Here is a 24,003-nt window from a genome sequence, read left to right on the forward strand (position 1 = left end):
TATGGTGGTCACTTTGCTTTAAAGGTAATTTAAGGGAACCTAAGATCGGTTTGTCCAAGAAATTATCTTTGTTAAGCGTGATGTAACCTTGCATTTTATTGTATTTAGCATGTGCGGTGATGAAAGCAATAAAGCAAATAAAGCAACATCACAATTGTAAATAAGTTCGGAATTAGTAAATACAAGACCCCCTAGAAACGGACTAGGGAGTAGGTCCACATTGCCTAGAAGGACTAGGCAAGTAAAGATGCGGAATTGAAAGTGCGATATTGAAATTGCGGAATTGAAAATGCGATATTGAAATTGCGGTATTGAAATGTGCATAATTGAAATTGCAATATTTAAAGGTGCATAATTGAAATTGCGATATTGAAATTTGTACTTGGGCACATGAGATTCGAACGCCAAGCGGCTCCTTAAAAATAAGTGCGCCCGACACGAATTCAAAGCCAAAAATCTCAACTTAGGAGAAGTTTCTCATCCCAAAGTATCCTAGATTTTGCATATAGAACATGAACTTGAAAGTTTGAATCTTGAAATATTGAACTTGAAATAATTGAACTTGAACTTGAAATATTGAACTTGTACTTGAAATATTGAAACTTAAGAGACTTGAATCTCAAAGATCGGGCCTTTTAATGTTGAAAAGGTTAGATCTTTGATGTGCTCTTATTTTGACAGGATCCTAGTTTAGGGAAGTAGTCATGAGCAACCCCAAACATTGTGGGATCTTGAAATTTGAAAACTTGAACTTGTATATTGAAAAATGGAGTCTTGAATCTCAAAAGATTAAACCTTTAAAAGCTAGAAAGGTGTCATCTTTGGTTACTCCATACTTGAAAGTGATTCTAGTTCAAAGAAGTGATTGCAAACAACTTTGAACATCCTTGAATCTTGAAAGTTTGCATTTTTGTATTTTGAAAAGTTTGGATTTTGAAAAGATGTATGATTGTTGCAAGTGACATTTTAGTAGTAAAAATGCCAACTTGCTAATCATTTTTGAAATAGGAAAATCGAAGAAACATGATTGAATATGGTGGGATTCGGAATTACCTATTTAGGTTTAGGCAAGAATTCCTTTTAGAGCTCCCAATTGCTTAGAACTTGAAGTTTGTATGTGTTTTTGAAGGATTTTTTTGGACTTGAATTTGAGGCGTAAATTTTGTATTACGACGTTGTATATTGAATCTGCCTCCCTAAATGCTGGAAATTAGGGGGTATTTATAGGAAAAATGGCTGGAAAAAGCCAGCCATTGCCAGCGCAGCACGCCAAACTAGCGCTGGTGACGTGGCGTGAGTGCTGCCAAAACAAGGATGCGGGCACCGTCCTTGATTTGTCTTGTATTGATGTACCTTCGTACGAATAGTACGATGCTTGGCACGTAGTGTTTGCTTGGAGGATAAGACTCGATTTTGCGTCTAAAAAAAGGCCGTTTCGGGTTTTGAATTCCGGTTGTACGGGACGGGGCCCGGCTTGCTCGGTTTTGTGGGTCGGCGCCCGAATTTGACTTGCCTTATATGATTTTAGTTGGAAAAGGCTTAGTAAAACCAATGGAATGGTCTACTAGATGAGATTGTATTTGGATTTTGAAATTGGTTTTAGAAGATTGTATTTTGTACCGAGTTCCGGGACGGGAACGACCTCGGGGATTGGATTTTGGACCTTGTATTTTGGAGATGTTCTTAGTGTAGGGGGTTTTTTCCTGTTCCTACAAGGGGGGTTTGGCACGCGGCGGTTCTTTTAGAGAACCGTTGAATTGTTTTTGCACCTTGAAGGAGTCGCCACCAAACTTTATTTTAGGTCCCGTTTGGGAAGACCGCAAATGACTCTATTTTTGGATAAGGCCTTGAATCCTTGAAACGAATGGGTGAGATCCTGGCTCGGGAACGAAAATGCTTATTCGGCGAGCTTTAGAAATATTCAAGTACGTTGGCACAACATTATTTCGAAAATAAACCCTAAGATTAGACTATGTGGGTTTGAAATTTAGAGCAAATTAGAATTTCTAATTGTACGGTGGTCACTTTGCTTTAAAGATTGATTTAAGGAACCTAAGGCCAGTTTGTCCAAAAATATCTTCGTTAAGCGTGATGTAACCTTTGTATTTTGTTGTATTTAGAATGTTGGTGATGAAAGCGATAAAGCACATAAAGCAACATCACAATACTAAATAAAGTGCGGAATTAGTAAATTCAAGACCCCCTAGAAAAGGACTAGGGAGTAGGTCCACATTACCTAGAAATGGACTAGGTAAGTAAAGGTGCGGTATTGAAAGTGCGAAATTGAAATTGCGGTATTGAAATTGCGGTATTGAAAGTGCGATATTGAAAGTGCGATATTGAAAGTGCGATATTGAAATTGTGATATTGAAAGGTGCATAATTGAAATTTGTACTTGGGCACATGAGATTCGAACGCCAAGCGGCTCCTTAAAAATAAGTGCGCCCGACACGAATTCAAAGTCAAAAATCTCAACTTGGGAGAGGTTGCTCAACCCAAATGTCCTAGATTTTGCATATTGAACTTGAAATTGAGAGCTTGAATATTGAAAGGTTTGAACTTGAAATGATTTGAAATTTGAACTTGAAATGATCCTAGTTTAGAGAGGTAGTTATGAACAACCCTAAACATGGTGGGATCTTGAAATTTGAAAACTTGAACTTGTATATTGAAAAATGGAGTCTTGAATCTCAAAAGACTAAACCTTTAAATGCTAAAAAGGTGTCATCTTTGATTACTCCACACTTGAAGGTGATTCTAGTTCAAAGAGATGAATGTAAGCAACTTTTAACATCCTTGAATCTTGAAAGTTTGTATTTTGTATTTTGAACAAGTTTGTATTTTTGAAAAAAGCATGTATGATTGTTGCAAGTGGTGTTTTTTAAGGCAAAAAAATACCAACTTGCTAATCATTTGAAATCAAAACAGCATGATTGATTGAAATGGGATTCGGATTTACCTAGTTAGGCTTAGGCACGAGCTCCCAATTGCTTTTGAATTTAGGAATTTTGTATGTGTTTTTGAGGAGTTTTTGAGTTTGTATTGTGAGGAGTAATGTCGAAATTACGACGTTGTATGTGTTGTGCCCCCCTCTTTTTTCGATGGAAATGAGGGGTATTTATAGGAGGGAATGGTGCAAAACGCCAGCACACGCCAGCGCCTGGCGCCAGGCCAGCGCTGTGCGCTGCTGACGTGGCCTGAATGCCGCCAAAAAGGACGGAAAGATGCCGTCCTTGATTTGTCTTGTATGGGTGTACCTTCATATGAATAGTACGATGTTTGGCGTGTAGTGTTTTCTTGGAGGTTAAGACTTGAATTTGCGTCTAAAAACAAGCCTTTCTCGGGTTTTTGAATTCCGGTTTTACGGGACGGGGCCCGGCATGCTTAGTTTTGTGGGTCGGCGCCCGAATTTGACTTGCCTTATATGATTTTGAGTGGAAAAGGCCTAGTAAGACCAATGGGATGGTCTACTAATTGAGTTTGAACTTGGATTTTGAAATTGGATTTTGGAAGTGTTCTTAGCAATTGGGATTTCCGCTTGGAGTTACTTTAATCGCCTAACAAGGATAACAGTATCGTCATCATCCCAAAGGGGAGACACAAATTAGGTGTCTACAGAAGCCCCCACTTTGACTGAGCGTTCGGTTAGGAAAGCGCAAGTCAAAGTATTTCGAAAGGGACGGAGAATGGTCAAGATGTTCTGCAATCGAGACCACTCTTTGTACGCCTGTACCTGCATAAAACAGGCGTTAGAAAAAGGATAGAGTCTACCTTGGTGCGGTTGGTGATGACTTCGATTTTTACTTGTATTTTTCCGCCTTCAGTTCAGGACGGAGCTTGGCATCGAAAATTTGAATTTTTGAATCTTGAATTTTGAACTTTGACACCCGGAGTTAATTCGTTGGGATGTGCTTTGCTGGGGATAAGAGCTTTTTACTGGCCCTTAAAATTTTTGAACATCGACTGAATTTCCGGGAGCTTGGGTTCGTTGGGAGTTGGGCGCCTGAGTCGTTGTATTTTTTGGACTTTGCATTCTTGAAATATTCATCTGTTTGCACTTGGAGCTACAGGTGTATACCCATATTTTCGATGGATGGTTCGATGCAACATTTGATGCTGGTGCGGAAGACCGTAGCAGCAAAGGACGTGCAATCAGCACGGGAGACCGCGCGCGCTGCAGACTTGCGCATGCAGCAGGTCAGCGCAGGGCGCTGGGGCGGTGCCTGGCGCGGGGCTGCACTATATAAGTGCCCCTTGCCGTGCCATTTTGAGGCACATTCACTTGAAATTCTTTTGCTCTTTCTCTCAAAGGTTGATTAAGCTCTTCCCTTAGTCTTGTTCTTGCCGTGTCCATGTAAGTTTTTCATGTTTTTGCTTATGAAATAACTCTAGGATTGCATGTAGTTTTGATTTTCTCGTACATTGAAATGATGCTTGTATGCTTAAGCTTCTTGAATCTTGTAGAAAACTGTTTGATAGCCACTTGAACTTGAACTGTTGGAACTTGTACTTTTTTTTTTTTTTTTGTTTAGGCTAGTATAGGATAGCTCCCAGTTTAGAATCTTGACTCTTTGTATGCTACTTGATTTAGTATGCCTCGTCACACTCGAAGAAAGCTCGATGAATCTTCTGTGGTTCGAGCTGCTGAGGAAGACGCTTCGGATGATGAAGCGGCTGCAATAAATGCGCCAGGTGGGGGTATGGTTCCCAAAGATGCGCCTGCTTTCCCTGGTGCTGGTTGGACCGCTTCCGACCTAGTGTTTCGTCCGGATTGGCACTTGTCTCAGCGGCCTCGCGCTGGCATGGTGAGTCTTGTACTGTGTTTTGGGTTTGTACTTTGTACTTGTATATGTCTTGAGCTAACTCGTTCACCTGTAGGCCGACGGAAAGCCGTTCCATACTTACTGGTCCTTGGTGGAGGTTTAGAGGGCCTTTAAAGCTCTCCGTGCTGATGCAGAGGCTAGGGAGATTTGGTCGCAGATGGGCCTGGCCGATTTCTGGCGCACCATGGGAGGTTCCCCGAGGAGAACGGGGATTAAAAATCGTTTCGTGGGCTTTGTTAGAGCGGTGGTGGGATATCACCAACACTTTCCACATGGCATGGGGGGAGATTACTATTACCCCTCTTGAATTTGCTATGATTACAGGTCTTCCTTTTTCTGAGAGGAATGTGACCTTTGACTCTGAGCTGACGTGGCGCTCGGCCATTGCCAGGGACTTGCACGGCCCTATTGTTGATTTGTCAGAGGACGACTCCCACGCTTCTATGATGGTGCTTATGGATGCTATCTGTGGTAAGGGTGTGTCCGCGGAGCAGAGGGTTAGGCTCTTCCTCCTTGTCTTGGTTAGTAGAGTGATTGCCCCGAGTAGGAACAGTCGGGTGCATATTAGGTTCTTGTCCGCTCTGAGGGACTTGAGAGCTGTGCCGAGTTATAACTGGGGTGGTTTGGCATATAGCCACCTCTTGTATGAAATGGGGCGCGACTCCTGGACTGCACTGGGGAGTGACCCGAGCATGGCTGCTCTGTGGAGCGTGCTAGAGGTATTCGAGACTCCTTGTACTTTGTATTTTATTTGTATGCTTGTATCTTGAACTTGACTGATGTTTTGTTTGTTCCTTGAAAGATTTGGATCTATGAGCACTTTCCGACTTTGGCGCCGGAGCGTACTAGAGATGCGGCTTACCCGTATGCTACCTCTTGGATAGGAGCGGTGCGCGTTGGTGCGTCCCAGGCGGCTTCTCGCAGAGCTTGGAGAGTTTTACCTGCTGATAGGGTAATATTCTTGTACTGTTTTTCTCTCTTGTATTTGTATTTGTACTGTTGCCTGAGTTGTCTGCTTTGTAGGTGGTATGGCGTCCTTTTGCCAACGCGGTTGTACCTGCCTCAGCTGCTCGTGCCCATTTCCTGTCTGGGCGGCGGGTTTTGCTTCTAGGGGTGTACCGCCATATGTGGTATTTGGGGGAGCGAGTATCCCCTCAGCACAATTCGGGGGAGAGACTCATCCCCAAGGACCCACCAGGGTCCATGCTGGCGTTGGATGAAGAGTTGGCCCGGCTCTTTGTGGAGGCTAGGGGCGATGCTGTTTGCCGCTCTTGGAGGGATTTTGTACACAGGAAGGGGAGCTATGACGACTTCCTGAGGAGGCTGGCTCCACCAGTACGCTTCGTATTGCCGGTGAGCTTTGAACCTTGTATTCTTGTATTCTTGTATTAATTGGATGATTGTATGATTGTATGATTTTATGTAGGAGGAGGAGGTTGATCCTGAGGATATTCCTCATGCTGATAGGATCCTCCGCTATGAGAATTCGGACGGGGAAGAGGTGGTGGAGACCATTCCTTGGGCTTCTCCTTCGCACCGGAAATCATATGATGCTTTACCTGAGCATTACCCCCCTGTAAGTACTGTTGTATTTTTGAAACTGTTTGTAACTTGTGTTTGGAAATTGATCTTGAATTTTGTATGCAGGCGCCTCGGGTGAGAGTGCGTCGCTAGATGCTGCTGCTTGATTCTTGGAAGAGGCAGTGCGCCAAGCTGACCCGGAAGCTTTCTGGCCGGAACAGAGAGGTACCTCACTTGATCTTGAAACTTGTATACTGGACATTCCAACTGGGAAATTGATTCTTGAAATTTTATTTTGTATAGGAGCGCCTCCGAGACCGTAGAGACTCTGTTGACAGGGAGCCTCAGGCGGAGACGTCCTTGGGACAGGAGGGACCAAGCTTGGAGCTGGGACAGGGGTCCGGTGCTGGTGCTCATCAGAGGCATTCTGATGCTGAGCGGAAAGCTTCCCCTTTTGTACATGTTGACCCCACCAGGCATTCATTTGGAGGTGCTAGCGGTTCACGACCCTTTGTTCCTCCTTCCGGCTATTACTTCGGAGGAAGTGGTCCTCAACCTTGGGGTGCGGGTTCAAGGGCTTGTTATGCGGAGATGGAGAGGATGCGTCAGGCTCAGATGTTTGGGTCGTACCCGTATATGCCGATGCCGCCGCCTTATCAGTATTCCTCTCCTCAGCAGGGAGTTCATCCCTCCACTGGCACACTTCGTATCTCGGAGGAGGATCCTAGTACCCCTGGGACGGAGCTGGATCGGGAGCTGGAGCGCCTTAGGAGGCGTAACAGGGACAAGGGGCCTGTAGTTGACGTCACCGCTGATGATGACTCAGACTGACCCTGCATGGTAGCGAGTTCCAGCTTGCCTGGGTTGATTTTGTATAGGCTGGATTGTATTGTGTTTGTATGGCTTGAATTTTTGTACGGTTTATATGGTTTTGAACTTGAATTGGTTTGTAAAATTTGAAGATTGGCTTTTGTATGTTTGAATGCTTGAAATTGTATGCGTTGTGTGTGCCTTGAAATTTTGTAGCTATATGCATGCATGACAATTTTGCGAAAAATTTTGCCCATTTTTTCGGGTGTACGTACCCACTATAAGCCCCAACTTTGACTGAGGTTTTTTGGTTAGGAAAAGCGCAAGTCAAAGTATATTCAACTTTTGCTAATGCATATGCAGACTCGACTTAGGACGCCGATCTAGGACTAGAATGCTTGAATTTTGAAAGAAAGAATTGATCCGAAATCTGCCCGATGCGTTGATCCGGACTACTTGGAATTGCGCGGCTTGTGGCTTTGGAATCTTGAATAATGGAGGTTGTACTCTGCTGTCCGAAACACTAAAGAGTGTGTACTCGGAGTCATAAGAGAGGACGGTGGCCTCGTCCTTTGGTGCAGGCTCCCGGCGCTCGGCGCGGGCTTGGCGCCTGACGCTTGTGAGCTGTCGTGCAAGCCAATTCTTGTATAAATAGGGAGCATTTCGGATCATTTCTTGTATAAATCCTTCCCTGCTATCATTGCATACTGCTTCCTCACGAAGAGAAAATATGGCTGTGTCCTTTGAGAGTGCCTTGAACTCGTGGCTTGGTTCGCTAGGCAAATTGGAGAAAAGAGAGCTTGATGGCATGCATCTTGGGGTGCTCGTCTCTTTCCGGTTTGTAAAATTGGACTTGCACTTCATTCTTGCCGCTCTGGAGGCTTAGGACCCGAATCATCATGTCTTTCGCTTTGGAAATAATGAGGTATGTCCCCTCCCTGAGGAATTTAGTGCCATATTGGGGTGGCCCATGATGCTGGAGCCATGCATGCCTAGTGTTGAAGAACACTTTTTCTTGAGCTATGAAAGGTATTTGGGCCTGAAGCACCCACTTTTGAGTGTTGTTGTATACGGCAGAGGGGTGGATTTGTCCCTCTTTGTCACCTACTTTGCTGGGCTTGATGTTCCCAAAGTTTTCCGCTTGAGAGCCTTGAGTTTTTGTTCATTTGCTCGCTTCCTCTTTTCGAAGCAGGGGTTTGGCAATGGCGATGCCTCCCTAATTGAGATTGTAGAACAGTTTGCTAATGGTCGGGACCCAATGCCGCTCGTGGTTGGCGAAACATTGATGGGCCTTGACATGCTGAAGTCGGACCCTTCTTCATTGCCGTCGGGAAGTCCGGTATTACTCCAAGTAAAGATCTGGAGCCTTCTTTGTATGGTTGAACTTGTACTTGTATTTGAATTTTGAATGTTGAATTTTGAAATGTGCTTCTTGTATACTCCCCAAGGTTTGGCTTATGGAGAGGCTCATGTTGGTGGCACCACCGGAGAACATGGCGAGCTACAATAGAAGAGGATTCACCGTGCGGCCCATGGTGTATGGCCGGCTTTCATTGGATGAGTGGAGATGCACACTCTCTGGGATTGAATCTTGTATAAGGTGGGTAGTTCCTTGGTGGGGAATAGCTGGTTCCACTGCTTTGAGGGTGCCAATCCTCACAATGCTGGTCTTCTACTCGCCTGCTCGAGTGATGAGACAATATGGCTTGAAACAGGAGATCCCGGACTGTATTGAAGAGAACCCGAGACCTGCTGCGCTGAATGCAAATCGACTTGAAGTTTGGAGGCGGTATTGGGTTGCTAAACCATTCTTGAGTATCCAGTTCCCGCCTGAGCCAGTTACTCTGTCTGCGGGGTACATTGTATGGATGAGAGGCCTAGGCTAGAGGGACATTTCTTTCTCCGGACCAGCTAGAGTCCGAGGTTCTAGAGCCAGACGTCCTGCATCAACTGACTACGAGGAAGGTGACGGGAGTGTGGCCTATCCGGTGCTTGACCGTTCGGAATCCAAAGGAGGTTCGTCGTCCTCCCGTCTTGGAAGGCTTGCAAGTTCCTTCTCCCGCCGCTTGGGCAAGGGGAAGATTGATGATTGATTGCGGGAGGAGCCAGGGGATAGTACTCAAGGTGCCAAGACTCGAGAGCATAGTCGCCCGACCCTAGATCTTTGTAGGCTAAATGTGTTTGAAATTGTATTGGAGGGAATTGTGTTTAGAATGTGTTTGGAAGATGTGTTTAGAGAGATGCGTTTAGGAAGTGAAAAGGCTTTTGAACTTTGCTTCACTTGATCCCGACTTTGTATTTGAATTAGCTTTGAAGGCCTTAGGGCCAAATAAGTTATTGTGTTAAATTCAGCTTGAACATGCTTTGCTTTGAATTGGCACATTTGGAATAACAACAATTGAACTTTGAAATTTGATTTGATTTTTAGGATGCCTTTAATTGAGGAAATTTTGAATTTTTTGTATTAAAGTGGTCGGGCCTCGAAATGAGGTTGCCTACGTGTCCCGTTAGGGAATCAGGCCGGACGTAGTTCTGACTACCTTACAAGACCTGAATTTGGATTCTTGAATTTGAACATGGAACTTAAACATAGAACTTCTTGAGTTGATCGAGGTTGGTAAGAGATCTGAATTCTGTTCCGTCGATGTCTGTTAGTTCAACTGCTCCTTCGGAGAGGATCTTCTTGACGATGTATGGGCCTGCCCAGTTTTCCCCTTGGGTCCATGATGCTTTTGCGAAGGGCTTTCAGGACAAGCTCGCGTTCCTTGATGTTTCGGGTTCTGACCCTTTTGTTGAAATGTCTGGCCACTCGGCGTTGATAGACTTGTACATGGTGAGCGGCTTGAAGTCGTCGCTCATCGAGCATGACTAGTTCGTCATATTTAGCTTGTACCCATGCAGCTTCTGGGATTTTGGTTTCAAGGACTATCCTTAGAGAAGGTATCTCTAGCTCGATAGGTTGTACTGCTTCCATTCCATAGACCAATGAGAACGGAGTTGCACCAGTTGAAGTGCGAATTGAAGTTCGATATCCCCACAATGCGAAATGCAGCTTTTGGGGCCAGTCCTTGTAATTGGTAGTCATTTTCATGATGATGGTCTTGACATTCTTGTTGGCTGCTTCGACGGCCCCATTGGTTTGTGGGCGATAAGGTGAAGAGCAATGATGTTGAATCTTGTACTCGGTGAATAGATCTTCACACTCTCCTTGAAAATGGGTTCCTTGGTCACTGATGAACTCGTGAGGAACACTGTATCTGCATATGATGTTTTCTTGTATGAACTGGGCCACTTGCTTGGAACCCAATACTTTGAATGATCTGGCCTCGACCCATTTGGTGAAATAGTCGATGGCGACCAGTATGAACTCATGACCCCCGGTGCCTGTTGGAGTGACTTTGCCGATGACGTCGATACCCCAGGCTGAGAATGGCCACGGTGATGATTGAGAGTATAGTAGTGATGGAGAAATGTGCTTCAGATTCGCACACTTTTGGCATGTGGAACATTTCTTGACAAAGAAGTAGCAATCCCGTTCGAGGGTAGTCCAGTAGTATCGTGCCCTGACGATCTCGAGAGCTAGCATTTTCCCATTGATGTGGGTGCCACAGACTCCTGCATGTATGTTGTCCATGAATGTTTAAGCTTCGTGCTTGTCAACACATCGGAGGTTAGGACCGTTAAGGGACCTTTTGTATAGAATGCCGCCTTCTATGACGAAATTGGCTGATTGTAGTCGTAGAGCCCTTCGATTCTTGCTTGAAAAGTGTGGGGGATACTCCGAACTTTGTAGATACCTTTGGATGTCTGTAAACCAAGGTTCATCTTCGTCTTGCTCGACGTTGTCAATAGCATGGACATATGCTGCTTCTTGACGTGTTTTAATTGTAAGTGGCATTTCAGCCATGCCGCTTGGAATGTTGATCATTGAGGCCAGTTTTGCCAGTGCATCGGCGAATTGATTCTCCTCTCTCGGGAGGTATGTATAGCGGAGCTCTTCTATTTGTTCGGACAACTGCTCAAGGTAAGACTGGTATGGAGCCAGGTTCTCGCTCCTTACTTTCCATTTGCCGGAAATTTGATTGATGATTATGGAGGAATCCCCGTACACTCGAAGTTTCTGGACACCTAGGGCTAAGGCGGCTTCCAGGCCCATGATGCATGCTTCATATTCTGCCGCATTGTTTGTGACGTTGAATTGTAGTTTTGCTGATATAGGAATGTGTGTGCCGTCTGGGGCTACTAGAATTACTCCAACACCACATCCGTTCTGATTGGAGGCACCGTCAAAATATATTGACCAACTGTCATCACTGGTCATTAAGATTTGCTCGTCGGGTAAGTCGTAATCTTCCTCTTCTGCCTCGACAGGACAGTCGGCTAGGAAATCTGAGACTGCTGAACCCTTGATAGATTTCTGTGGAATGTATTTGAGGTCGAATTCTGCTAGCATGACCAACCATCTGGACAAACGTCCGTTGAGTGCTGGTTTCTCGAAAAGGTATTTGAGAGAATCGGCTTTGCTGATCACGTGTATTGTATGGGAGAGCATGTAGTGCCGCAGTTTCTTTGTGGCCCAAACCAAAGCGATGCTGAGTTTCTCGTGCTGAGTGTATTTGGTCTCGTACTCGATCAGTTTTTTGCTTATGTAGTATACGACATTCTCCTTGCCTTCAATTTCTTGAGCAAGCATAGCCCCCACTGCCGAATCTGTTGTTGTGAGGTAGAGCCTGAGGGGAATCCCTGGCATTGCTGGTTTTAGTACTGGTGGGTTGGAAAGGTAGCTTTTGATTGTTTTGAATGCATGCTGACAATCGTCATCCCACACTTTGGGCTCGCTTTTTCGTAGGTTTCGAAATACTGGTTCACAGATCATTGTGAGTCTTGAAATGAACCTGCTGATATATTGTAGTCTGCCGAGAAAACCCCGAATTTCCTTTTCATTCGTTGGTGGTTGCATCTCGAGAATTGCCTTGATTTTTGAAGGGTCAGCCTCTATGCCTCGAGAGCTGATAACATATCCGAGCAACTTGCCTGACATTACCCCGAATGTGCACTTTTGAGGATTGAGCCTCATATTGTATTGTCTGAGCCTGTTTAAAAAATTTCGAAGTACTGAGGTATTCTCGTGCCGTTCTTTGGATTTGACAATCATGTCGTCGACATATACCTCAGTTTCCCTGTGAATCATATCGCTCATGATAGCTGTTGCTGTTCTTTGGTAAGTTGCTCCTGCGTTCTTTAGTCCGAACGGCATAACTGTATAGCAATATGTGCCCCACTGAGTGATGAAGGTTGTTTTCTCCATGTCTTCCTCTGCCATGGGAATCTGATTGTACGTAGCCTGCGTACCCGTCCATAAAAGAGAGTAAGGCATGATTTGCGGTGTTGTCGACCAAGATGTCGATGTGAGGCAATGGAAAACCGTCTTTAGGGCTGGCCCTGTTAAGATCCCTGTAGTCCACACATATTCGTACTTTGTCGTCTTTCTTTGGAACTGGGACGACATTTTCGATCCATTCTGGATATTTTGTTTCTCAAATAAACCATGCCTCTAACTGCTTAGAGACCTCTTTCTGAATTTTGAGGGAAACATCCGGTTTCATGCGACGAAGCTTCTACTTGATGGGCTTTGATCCTGGAATAAGGGAAATTGTATGCTGACCGATGCTTGGATCAACCCCTGGCATATCATGATAGGACCATGCGAAGACGTCTACATACTCTCAAAGTAGCTTGATAAGATCGTCCCGCTCTGATGGAGAAAGAGTTAAACCAATCTGAACTAGTTTTGAATCACTGCTGTTAGAAATTTTTTCTGTTTCCTCAATTATGGGCGTCCTGTTTTCATGATTTTCGATAGCTTTTAGAAATTCAAAGTCAGTTTCTTGTGAAGCAAAGTTGTATGGATTAGGATTTGATTTTGAATCAGGACTCGAAGAGTAAGTAGAAATCGAAGTGTTATTGAAATCAGCAATCATTACATCCACTGTTTTGACTTGTAGCTCGGCCTTTAGAGGCACTTGATTGATGCAAGACTCTAGTTCTAGACACTTAGACTCATTGCTAGACTCGAAAATTGAAAGCCAGACTCTGGACCTGGACAAAGATACTAATCGAAAAGATAGTTCTCAGGGTATTCCTAGACATCTGCATTGTAATCGTCATAATCCTCGAAGATGGGACTGCATGCACAGATTTTCAGGGCTTGATCCCAGACTTGGTTCCATGTGCTGTAAGGAAATGCGGCGAAGCTGCCCTTGCATGAAGTGTTGAGCCCTAAGAGGAACATTCTCACCATTTTTCCCTCTGGTAGCTAAGGCTGAATTGTACGAGCGGAGATTTCCCATCGGTGGTAGTATTCTTGAATGCACTCATCCTTTTCCTGGCGTACAGTCGGCTTTTTCTTGATGAGAGTGTCTCGGAAGCTTGAACCTTTGAGGGTGAGGCAGGCAGGGCCATCTAGTATTTCCTCGAACAAAGGCTCTCCGAATAGTAGGTCGAAGTTAGTAGGCACATCGATTACCAGGAACTCAACATTGTCGTAATAGGTGTCGAAGGAGAAAACCAGCTCAAGGACTCCCAAGACTTTGTATGTGACACCCTGGAGTTTGACAGTTTGTTGGGCACTCAGCATGAGATCGCACTCGGAGAATCCTAAAGCCTTCACGGTGGCGAGTGGACAAATGTTCTCTTGAATGTCGGTGGTTACCCTAGGCTCGAGGATCACCCAATTTTGAGCACTTGGAAGTAGATGGCAAAATCTTGGAACCATAAGCTTGTAACTTGGCTTGCATATTGTGGAGATCAGATTGCATGTAAACTCCTCTTCTTCATCTTCGTAGTCATAGGAGATAGCTTGTACAGAGGGGGTTTTCTTAGCCCCGAGTGGTAAGGGTAAAGTCTTTTTGTCGACCATGTTCTGGATCAAGTGTTTGAGCTTGTAGCAGTCCTCGATGTCATGACCCTTCCCTTGATGGTATTTGCAATGAGCTGTCGGATCCCAACTCTTGGATATTTTGTCAACTGGAGGATCGGGTGTTGGACCGATTGGTGCTATGACTTGTTTTTTGACCAGCCGATCAAATGCCTCACTGTAAGACATCCTGAGGTTTGTGAAGACTCTTTGGGGCCTGCCTTGATAGTTGCGCTGGTTAGCATTGCTTTTGAAGTTGTTCGATTTGGGACCTTGAGGAGCCTCTAGGGCGTTAACCTCATGAACTTTGTGTGTTGTCTCAGGTCTCTTCCCCTTCCATTTTTCAGTTTGCGGAGCTGGGGCCGCGGGTGCTTTCATTAGGGCATCCTCTATGTCGACCCCGATGTCGTAGGTTCTCTTGAAGCTTTCCAGGCCTAGGTACTTCATGTGAGCATTGTACTTTGGAAGAAGACCGGCGATGAAAATCTTGACTAACTCTCTCTCGGAGGGCCGGCTTACCATTTGGGATGCCATTTCCCTCCACCGGTTGAGGTAAGTAGTAAAGCCTTCCTGAGGCCCTTACCTGAGACCTTCTAGTTCCCTTAGAGTAGTTTGCAGCTGAATGTTGGGCTGATATTTCTCCATGAATGCTCGAGCAACCGCTTCCCAGGTATTCGTTTGATGTTCCTTGAGTGAATAGTACCACTTCTGGCAGACAGGTTCCAGAGACATAGGGAATACCACTGGGTATAGCTCGAGTTCGACCCCCTTGATGGCCATTGTAGCTCTGAAGTTCTTGAGATGGTACTTGTGATTGTCAGTTGATTTTAGCTTTGGAATGTCATTGGCGGAGAATTTGTCTGGAAGATTAGCCTTCCCCTTGAGGTTGTCCTCCATTGAGGTGTCAAAGTAGTTATCTTGATTGGTAACCTTACTGACAAGACTCTAGATCTTCTTGGTTAAGTCATCAGTGGGCGCACCCTGTTCCACGACACCCAATCGGTTGCTTATGCCTCCACAATGGCACTGAGGCTGGCGAAAGCCGCTAGGAGTTGAGCGAGTTGATCAGAGGCAGACATTTGGACTGTTCCTTGAATGGGGCTGGGAGTCTGATTTGTAGGAGATGATCTGGCTGCTTGCTCGACACCAGCTATGCGGGAGGCTAGGGCTGCTGAAGTTCTTTTCAACCTCTCCCCTCTTCGGAGAACCCACAGGATCTTCGGAATCCTAGTTAGGACACCAGACAATTTTAGAACTTGGACTTCCCGACACATGATATGATATGCATGCAATGAATGAGACCTAGATTTGACTCTAAGTGCCACTCCGAAGATTCGGGATTTTGGATTTTATACTTGTATTCGGGATTTGCAGCCCGTTGGAAATGTTTGAGAGGAGCCTTCATTCTTTTGTGAAAGTAGACTCTTTGTACTAGAATTTAGGAAATCGAAAAGGAATATTTCGACCTATTGGAAATTGGACTTATTTGAAGGGGATTTCAACCCGCTCTAGGATTTGGAAATTGGACTTGTACTAGGAAATTAAATTTTTCAAGGGAATTTCGACCCATTGGACTTGGAATATTTGAAGGAAATTTCAACCCGATTGAAAGAGAACTAGTTTTGTATTATTTAAAAGGGAATTTCAACCCGTCAATATTCTAGGGGAGTTTCAACCCATTGGACTTGGAATATTTGAAGGGAATTTCAACCCAATTGGAATTTGTATTATTTCAGGGGATTTTCAACCCGTCAATATTTTAGGGGAGTCTCAACCCATTGGAATTGGAGTATTTGAAGGGAATTTCAACCCATTGGAATTTGTTTTATTTCAGGGGATTTTCAACCCGTCAATATTTTAGGGGAATCTCAACCCATTGGAATTGGTGTATTTGAAGGGAATTTCAACCCATTGGAATTTGTATTATTTCTGTGGATTTTCAACCCGTCAATATTTTGGGGGAATCTCAACCCATTGGAATTGGAGTATTTGAAGGGAATTTCAACCCATTGGAATTTGTATTATTTCAGGGGATTTTCAACCCGTCAATATTTTAGGGGAATCTCAACTCATTGGAATTGGAGTATTTGAAGGGAATTTCAACCCATTGGAATTTGTATTATTTCAGGGGATTTTCAACCCGTCAATATTTTAGGGGAATCTCAACCCATTGGAATTGGAGTATTTGAAGGGAATTTCAACCCATTGGAATTTGTATTATTTCAGGGGATTTTCAACCCGTAGAAGGAATCTTGAACTTGTATTATTTCTGGGGATTTTCAACCCGATTGAACAATTGGACTTGTATTATTTCTGGGGATTTTCAACCCGATTGAACAATTGGACTTGTATTATTTCTGGGGATTTTCAACCCGATTGAACAATTGGACTTGTATTCTTTCTGGGGATTTTCAACCCGTCGGAAGTATTTTGACTTTTGTATTGGGAAGGCGAGGATTTTTTTTTGTAACTTGAAGATGAGCTTGAAGTTTGAATTTGACTTGAAGTTTAAATTTTGAAATGGGAGGAGATGCACTTTCGTATATAGAATATGAGGCTTTGTGTTTGGAAACATCCGGCATTGTGCCGCCGTTGGATTTGAAACATTGATTTTGGGAACTTGAAAGTCCGGCATTATGCCGCCGTGGACTTGGAATTTTGAAGTATAGGACTTGAGGTTCGAAAGGTTGAACATAGAACTTGAGGTTTGAGTTGAAAATTCGGCATTGTGCCGGCAATGAGTTTGGATATTTGAACTTGAGGTTTTGAGATTGGAGTTTGCAACTTGAGTTTGAGGCTTGAAGACTTGAACGTTTGACATAGGGAATCCGGCATGACGCCGTTGGATTTGATCTTGAAATTTGGCTAGAGAATCCGGCATTATGAAGCCGTTGGATTTGGGTTTTGAATTGAAACTTTGAAACTTGAAACTTGAACTAGATAATCCAACATTATGACGCCGTTGGATTTGGACTTGACAATTGAGGTTTTGGACTAGGAAATTGGGTTTTGAATGGGAAGCTTGAAATTTGGAATTGAAGACCCGGCATTATGACGCCGTTGGATTGAATTTTGAACTTGAAATTTGGAATTCGAAATGGAAAATTCGGCGTTATGACGCCGTTGGATTGAATTTGTGGCTTGAAATTTGGAATTGAAGATCCAGCATTATGACGCCGTTGGATTGATTTTAATTTTGTAGCTTGGAATTTGGACTCGAAAATCCGGCATTATGACGCCGTTGGATTGATTTTGATTTTGTAGCTTGGAATTTGGACTCGAAAATCCGGCATTATGACGCCGTTGGATTGAACTTTGAATTTGGCATTTGGAATTTGGACTCGAAAATCTGGCATTATGACGCTGTTGGATTGAATTTTGAATTTGGCATTTGTGCGTGAGGCGTGTTTAAGGGTTTTGAATCAAATGGAGTGACACTCCTAAAGACCCTAAAATCGGTGATTTAGATGCATGAGGTTTGAATGATGCTCCTAGGGGTTTGGTTTCCTAGTTGGAGGCTAATTGGTTTTGGCAAGCTAGAACTCGAGGTTAGCCATTCACGCGTGCAAAGATGCCAACACAATGCACAAGTAGCACGTTGTCACACTAATCATGAATATGAATGCGACATGCAAAGTTCTCAACCTAAGGTCGGTCTAAGTTTTGTATGATGCAAGTGGTCGGCTTTGGGTGTCAAAAGGTACTCGGCTAAGAGACGGATCCGACGACAAGCATTCACATCCGCCTAAGGGAAGTGTGTGTCGGCAGACGGCCTCCATACTTGACATCGGGAATGTCAAGCAAATGCCAAGTTTCGGTAGGCGCGGAAATGGTCACACACTTTGGTCGGGAACCGTATGGAGAGTCACCATTTCGTTGCCCCCGGGGCTAGCCCAAATGTAGAACACATCCGTTTGGGCAAAGGTAGAAATTCATTTTGCACAATATGGTTTTCGAAAAATGCATGAAATGCCTAGAAATTGAAATTCAAATCGTACTTGAATTTGTATTCGTAAAGCCCGTTTTTCGGCACTCGTTCACGAGGCTTGGGAGCGTCCTTCCAGATGCAAAAACAGACTAACTCCCAACACGAAAAGTTGAGCAAAAGTGGGCGACAAGCCACTGTGAGCCACTGTCCTGGATGCAGGCAGTGGCGTTGGGCGCAGGGGCTGCGCCTGGCGCCAATGCTGGCATGCCGTACTTCGGCAGATCAGTGGCTGGTTGCTCGAAATCTGCTCTCATTTTCGAAATTGAAATTAGAAAAAGTCCCTAGTGGAGTCGCCAGAATTGTAGGGGGTTTTTTTTCCCGTTCCTACAAGGGGGGTTTGGCACGCGGCGGTTCGTTTAGAGAACCGTTGAATTGTTTTTTCACCTCGAAGGAGTCGCCACCAAACTTTATTTTAGGTCCCGTTTGGGAAGACCGCAAAATGACTCTATTTTTGAATAAGGCCTTTAATCCTTGAAACGGATGGGTGAGATCCGGGCTCGGGAACGAAAATGCTTATTCGGCGAGCTTTAGAAATATTCAAGTACGTTGGCACAGCATTATTTCGAAAATAAACCCTAAGATTAAAATATGTGGGTTTGAAATGTAGAGCAAAATAGAATTTCTATTTGTGCGGTGGTCACTTTGCTTTAAAGATTGATTTAAGGAACCTAAGGCCGGTTTGTCCAAAAATATCTTCGTTAAGCGTGATGTAACCTTTGTATTTTGTTGTATTTAGCATGTTGGTGATGAAAGCGATAAAGAACATAAAGCAACATCACAATACTAAATAAAGTGCGGAATTAGTAAATACAAGACCCCCTAGAAAAGGACTAGGGAGTAGGTCCACATTGCCTAGAAATGGACTAGGCAAGTAAAGGTGCGGAATTGAAAGTGCGAAATTGAAATTGCGGTATTGAAATTGCGGTATTGAAAGTGCGATATTGAAAGTGCGATATTGAAATTGCGATATTGAAAGGTGCATAATTGAAATTTGTACTTGGGCACATGAGATTCGAACGCCAAGCGGCTCCTTAAAAATAAGTGCGCCCGAGACGAATTCAAAGCCAAAAATCTCAACTTGGGAGAGGTTGCTCAACCCAAATGTCCTAGATTTTGCATATTGAACTTGAAATTTAGTGCTTGAATATTGAAAGGTTTGAACTTGAAATGATTTGAAATTTGAACTTGAAATGATCATAGTTTAGAGAGGTAGTTATGAACAACCCTAAACATGGTGGGATCTTGAAATTTGAAAACTTGAACTTGTATATTGAAAAATGGAGTCTTGAATCTCAAAAGACTAAACCTTTAAATGCTAAAAAGGTGTCATCTTTGATTACTCCACACTTGAAGGTGATTCTAGTTCAAAGAGATGAATGTAAGAAACTTTGAACATCCTTGAATCTTGAAAGTTTGTATTTTGTATTTTGAAAAAGTTTGTATTTTTGAAAAAAGCATGTATGATTGTTGTAAGTGGTGTTTTTTATGGCAAAAAACACCAACTTGCTAATCATTTGAAATCAAAATAGCATGATTGATTGAAATGGGATTCGGATTTACCTAGTTAGGCTTAGGCACGAGCTCCCAATTGCTTTTGAATTTAGGAATTTTCTATGTGTTTTTGAGGAGTTTTTGAGTTTGTATTGTGAGGAGTAATGTCGAAATTACGACGTTGTATGTGTTGTGCCCCCCTCTTTTTTCGATGGAAATGAGGGGTATTTATAGGAGGGAATGGTGCAAAACGCCAACACACACCAGCGCCTGGCGCCAGGCCAGCGTTGTGCGCTTCTGACGTGGCCTGAATGCCGCCTAAAAGGACGGAAAGATGCCGTCCTTGATTTGTCTTGTATGGGTGTACCTTCGTACGAATAGTACAATGTTTGGCGTGTAGTGTTTGCTTGGAGGTTAAGACTTGAATTTGCGTCTAAAAACAAGCCTTTCTCGGGTTTTTGAATTCCGGTTTTAAGGGACGGGGCACGGCATGCTCGGTTTTGTGGGTCGGCGTCCGAATTTGACTTCCTTATATGATTTTGAGTGGAAAAGGCCTAGTAAGACCAATGGGATGGTCTACTAATTGAGTTTGAACTTGGATTTTGAAATTGGATTTTGGAAGTGTTCTTAGCAATTGGGATTTCCGCCTGGAGTTACTCCAATCTCCTAACAAGGATAATGGTATCGTCATCATCCCAAAGGGGAGACACAAATTAGGTGTCTACACTTAGGAATTGGAATTTCCCCATGGAGTTACTCCAACCGCCTAGTAAGGATAATGGTATCTTCATCATCCCAGAGGGGAGACACAAATTAGGTGTCTACAGAAGCCCCCACTTTGACTGAGCGCTCGGTTAGGAAAGCGCAAGTCAAAGTATTTCGAAAGGGACGGAGAATAATCAAGATGTTCAACAATCAAGACCACTCTTTGTACACTGGTACCTGCACAAAACAGGCGCTAGAAAAAAAAGGATAGAGTCTACCTCCGTTCGGCTGTGACGACTCCGGTTTGTACTTGTACTGTTCTTCCGCCATCGGTTCGGACGGAGCTTGGCATCGAAAATTTTGAATCTTGAACTTTTGAATCATGAATTTTTGAATTTTGACCACCCGGAGTTAATCCGTTGGGGATGTACTTTGCTGGGGATAAGAGCTTTTTACTTGCCCTTAAGATTTTGAAATTTCGGCTGACTTTCTTGGAGCTTGGGTCCGTTGGGGGTCGAACGCCTGAGTCGCTGTATTTTTTGGACTTTGTATTCTTGAAATATTCATCAGTTTGTACTTGGAGATACGGGTGTATACCCGCATTTTCGAAAGATTCCCTGATGCGACACTTGATGCTTGGTGCGGAAGACCGTAGCAGTAAAGGACGTGCAATCAGCACGGGAGACCGCGCGGCAGATTCTGCGCATGCAGTAGGCAGCGCCCAGCGCGGGCCTCGGCGTCTGGCGCGGGTCGAGCTATAAAAGCTCCCCTTGCCGTGCCATTTTGAGGCACACTCTCTTGAATTCTTTGCTCTTCTCTCTCAAAGGTCGATTAAGCTCTTCCCTTGGTCTTGTTCTTGTCTTGTCCATGTACGTATTTCATGTTTTTGCTTATGAAATAACTCTAGGATTGCATGTAGTTTTGATTTTCTTGTACTTTGAAATACTTGTTAGTATGATTCTTGCATGATAGTAGGCTTCTTGAATCTTGTAGAGAATTTTTTGATAGCCACTCGAACTTGAATTGTTGGAACTTGTAGATTTGAACTTTTGAAAATTTTCTTGAATGTTGTACCTGGTATTTGTAGATAGTAATCTCAGTGGTGACCTCGCGGGGTCTCAGGAGAGAATAGGCTAGGATGCCTAGATATTGTTTGTAGAGTTTTGGAATGTTGGCTTCGGCATGGGTAGCCTAGGCGTTGGTGTTGAACTTGTGTACCTGCTTCGGCGTGGATAGCCTAGGCGTTGGTGTAGAACTTGTATACCTGCTTTGGCGTGGATAGCCTAGGCGTTGGTGTAGAATTTGTATACCTGCTTCGGCGTGGATAGCCTAGGCGTTGGATTAGAACTTGAATTTGAACTAGAGGTCCCTGGCTGAATTAGTACTGCCATTGGGGATTTTTTGAATTTTTGACTTTGTACCGGCTAGTATAGGATGGCCTCTGGTTTTTGAATTTTGCACGGGCTAGTATAGGATAGCTCCCAATTTAGAATTTTGACACTTTGTACTCTGCTTGATTTAGTATGCCTCGTCATACTCGGAGGAAGCTCGCCGAATCTTCGGTGGTTCGAGCTGCTGAGGAGGACGCTTCGGACGATGAAGCGGCTGCGATAAATGCGCCGGATGGGGGTATGATTCCCCGGAGAGCACCCACTTTTGTTGGTACTGGCTGGAGTCCTTCCGATCTGGTATTTCGACCGGAGTTTCACTTGTCTCAGCGGCCTTGCGCTGGCTTGGTGAGTCTTGTACTGTGCTTTGAATTTGTATTTTGTACTTGTATAGGTTTTGGGCTGATTCGTTCATCTGTAGGCTGATGGAGAGCCGTTTCGCACCTTCTGGTCCTTGGCGGAGCTTCATAAGGCTTTTGCAGCCATCCGTGCTGACGAGGAAGCCATGGAGATCTGGTTCCAGACGGGCCTGGTTGACTTCTGGCGTGCCATGGGAGGTACGTCGAGGAGAACGGGGATAAAACCCCAGCTATGGGCTTTGTTAGAGCGATGGTGGGATACCACCTACACTTTTCATATGGCATGGGGGGAGATCACCATTACCCCTTTTGAGTTTGCCATGATTACAGGTCTTCCTTTTTCTGAGAGGAATGTGACGTTTGATTTGGAGCTGACGTGGCGCTCGGCCGCTGCCAGGGCCTTGCTCGGCCCTGTTGTTGACTTGTCAGAGGACGACACCCATGCTTCCGTGACGGAGATTGTGGATGCTATCCGTGGTGCGGGTGTGTCTGCAGAGCAGAGCAGAGGGTTAGGCTGTTCCTCTTAGCTTTGGTGAGTAGGGTAGTGGCCCCGAGAAGGAACAGTCGGGTGCACATTAGATTCCTGTCAGTTTTACAGGACTTGAGGGTTGTTTCGAGCTACAACCGGGGTGGTTTGGCCTATATCTGTTAGGTTATGATACATATGACAATTCATGAATCATGCGGAAAAACCATAAAGCCAGGAAAGCATATTATTTTCACATAATCATTTAGCATAGAATAGAAGCATACATGTTGTAGCGTGCCTTCCCTAGCTGCGCCCGAACCGAACAAGAACAAGTCTTTAGGACTCCAAATGTCGTCCCTCCGTAGATAGTCCACAGTACGTCCGGATCCGCCTCAAGTTAGACCAACTAGAATTGCCCTTAAGGTTACTAGGAATTTCGGCTCTTATTGCAAGTGTATGGCTGATTTATATTTCAAAAACTTACCCTTTGAATACTTCAATCGTACCTGCAAATAATGACCCTAGGCCCTTATTTATAGAGGTATGGAAAAGGAACTGGAATCCTATTAGGATACTAATTAGTTAAACTAGAATCCTAGTAGGACTCTAACTAATTAATTTTATCCTTTTAGGATTAGGAATTTAATCAAACAAATCCTACACAACTTAGGTTTCGTATGTGAACACAAACTCTACACGAGCATGACCCACGAGCGTGCAGGCCATGCCCGCGCACAGCCCACACGGCCGCTCGGCCCACGCGAGCCGCAAGCCCACGCGAGCAGCAGCACAGCTCGCAGCCCATTGCTGCGCGCGCTGCGCGCGCTGCCATGGCCTGCTGGGCCTGGCGTGGCCTTGGATGTTCGTGTGGCGCGCTTGGCTTGCTGGGCGATGGCCTGGCTTTGTGCTGGGCCCTCGTCCGGCAGGCCTCGTCCGATGCTTATTCGTACGATACGCTTCCGATTAAATTCCCGGTTCCGGAATTCATTTCCGATACGAACAATATTTAATATTTCCGATTCCGGAATTAATTTCCGTTTCGAACAAATATTTAATATTTCCGTTTCCGGAATTATTATCCGATTCCGACAATATTTCCGATTCTGACAATATTTCCGTTTCCGGCAATATTTTCGATTCCGGCAATATTTCCATTTCCGATAATATTTTCCGATACGTACCATGTTTCCGTTTCCGGCAACATCTACGACTTGGATAATATTTATATTTCCGATACGATCCATATTTCCGTTTCCGGCAATATCATCGTTTCCGGAGTATTCACTTGCTTGTGACGATCTCAGCTCCCATTGAAACCAAGATCCGTCGATTCCGAATATCCATAGATAGAGTATTTAATGCCATTAAATACTTGATTCGTTTACGTACTATTTGTGTGACCCTATGCGTTCAGTCAAGAGTAAGCTGTGGATTAATATCATTAATTCCACTTGAACTGAAGCGGCCTCTAGCTAGGCATTCAGCTCACTTGATCTCACTGTATTATTAACTTGTTAATTAATACTGAACCGC

Source organism: Spinacia oleracea, chromosome 4, assembly GCF_020520425.1.
Source record: "Spinacia oleracea cultivar Varoflay chromosome 4, BTI_SOV_V1, whole genome shotgun sequence".
Taxonomy (NCBI): Eukaryota; Viridiplantae; Streptophyta; class Magnoliopsida; order Caryophyllales; family Amaranthaceae; genus Spinacia; species Spinacia oleracea.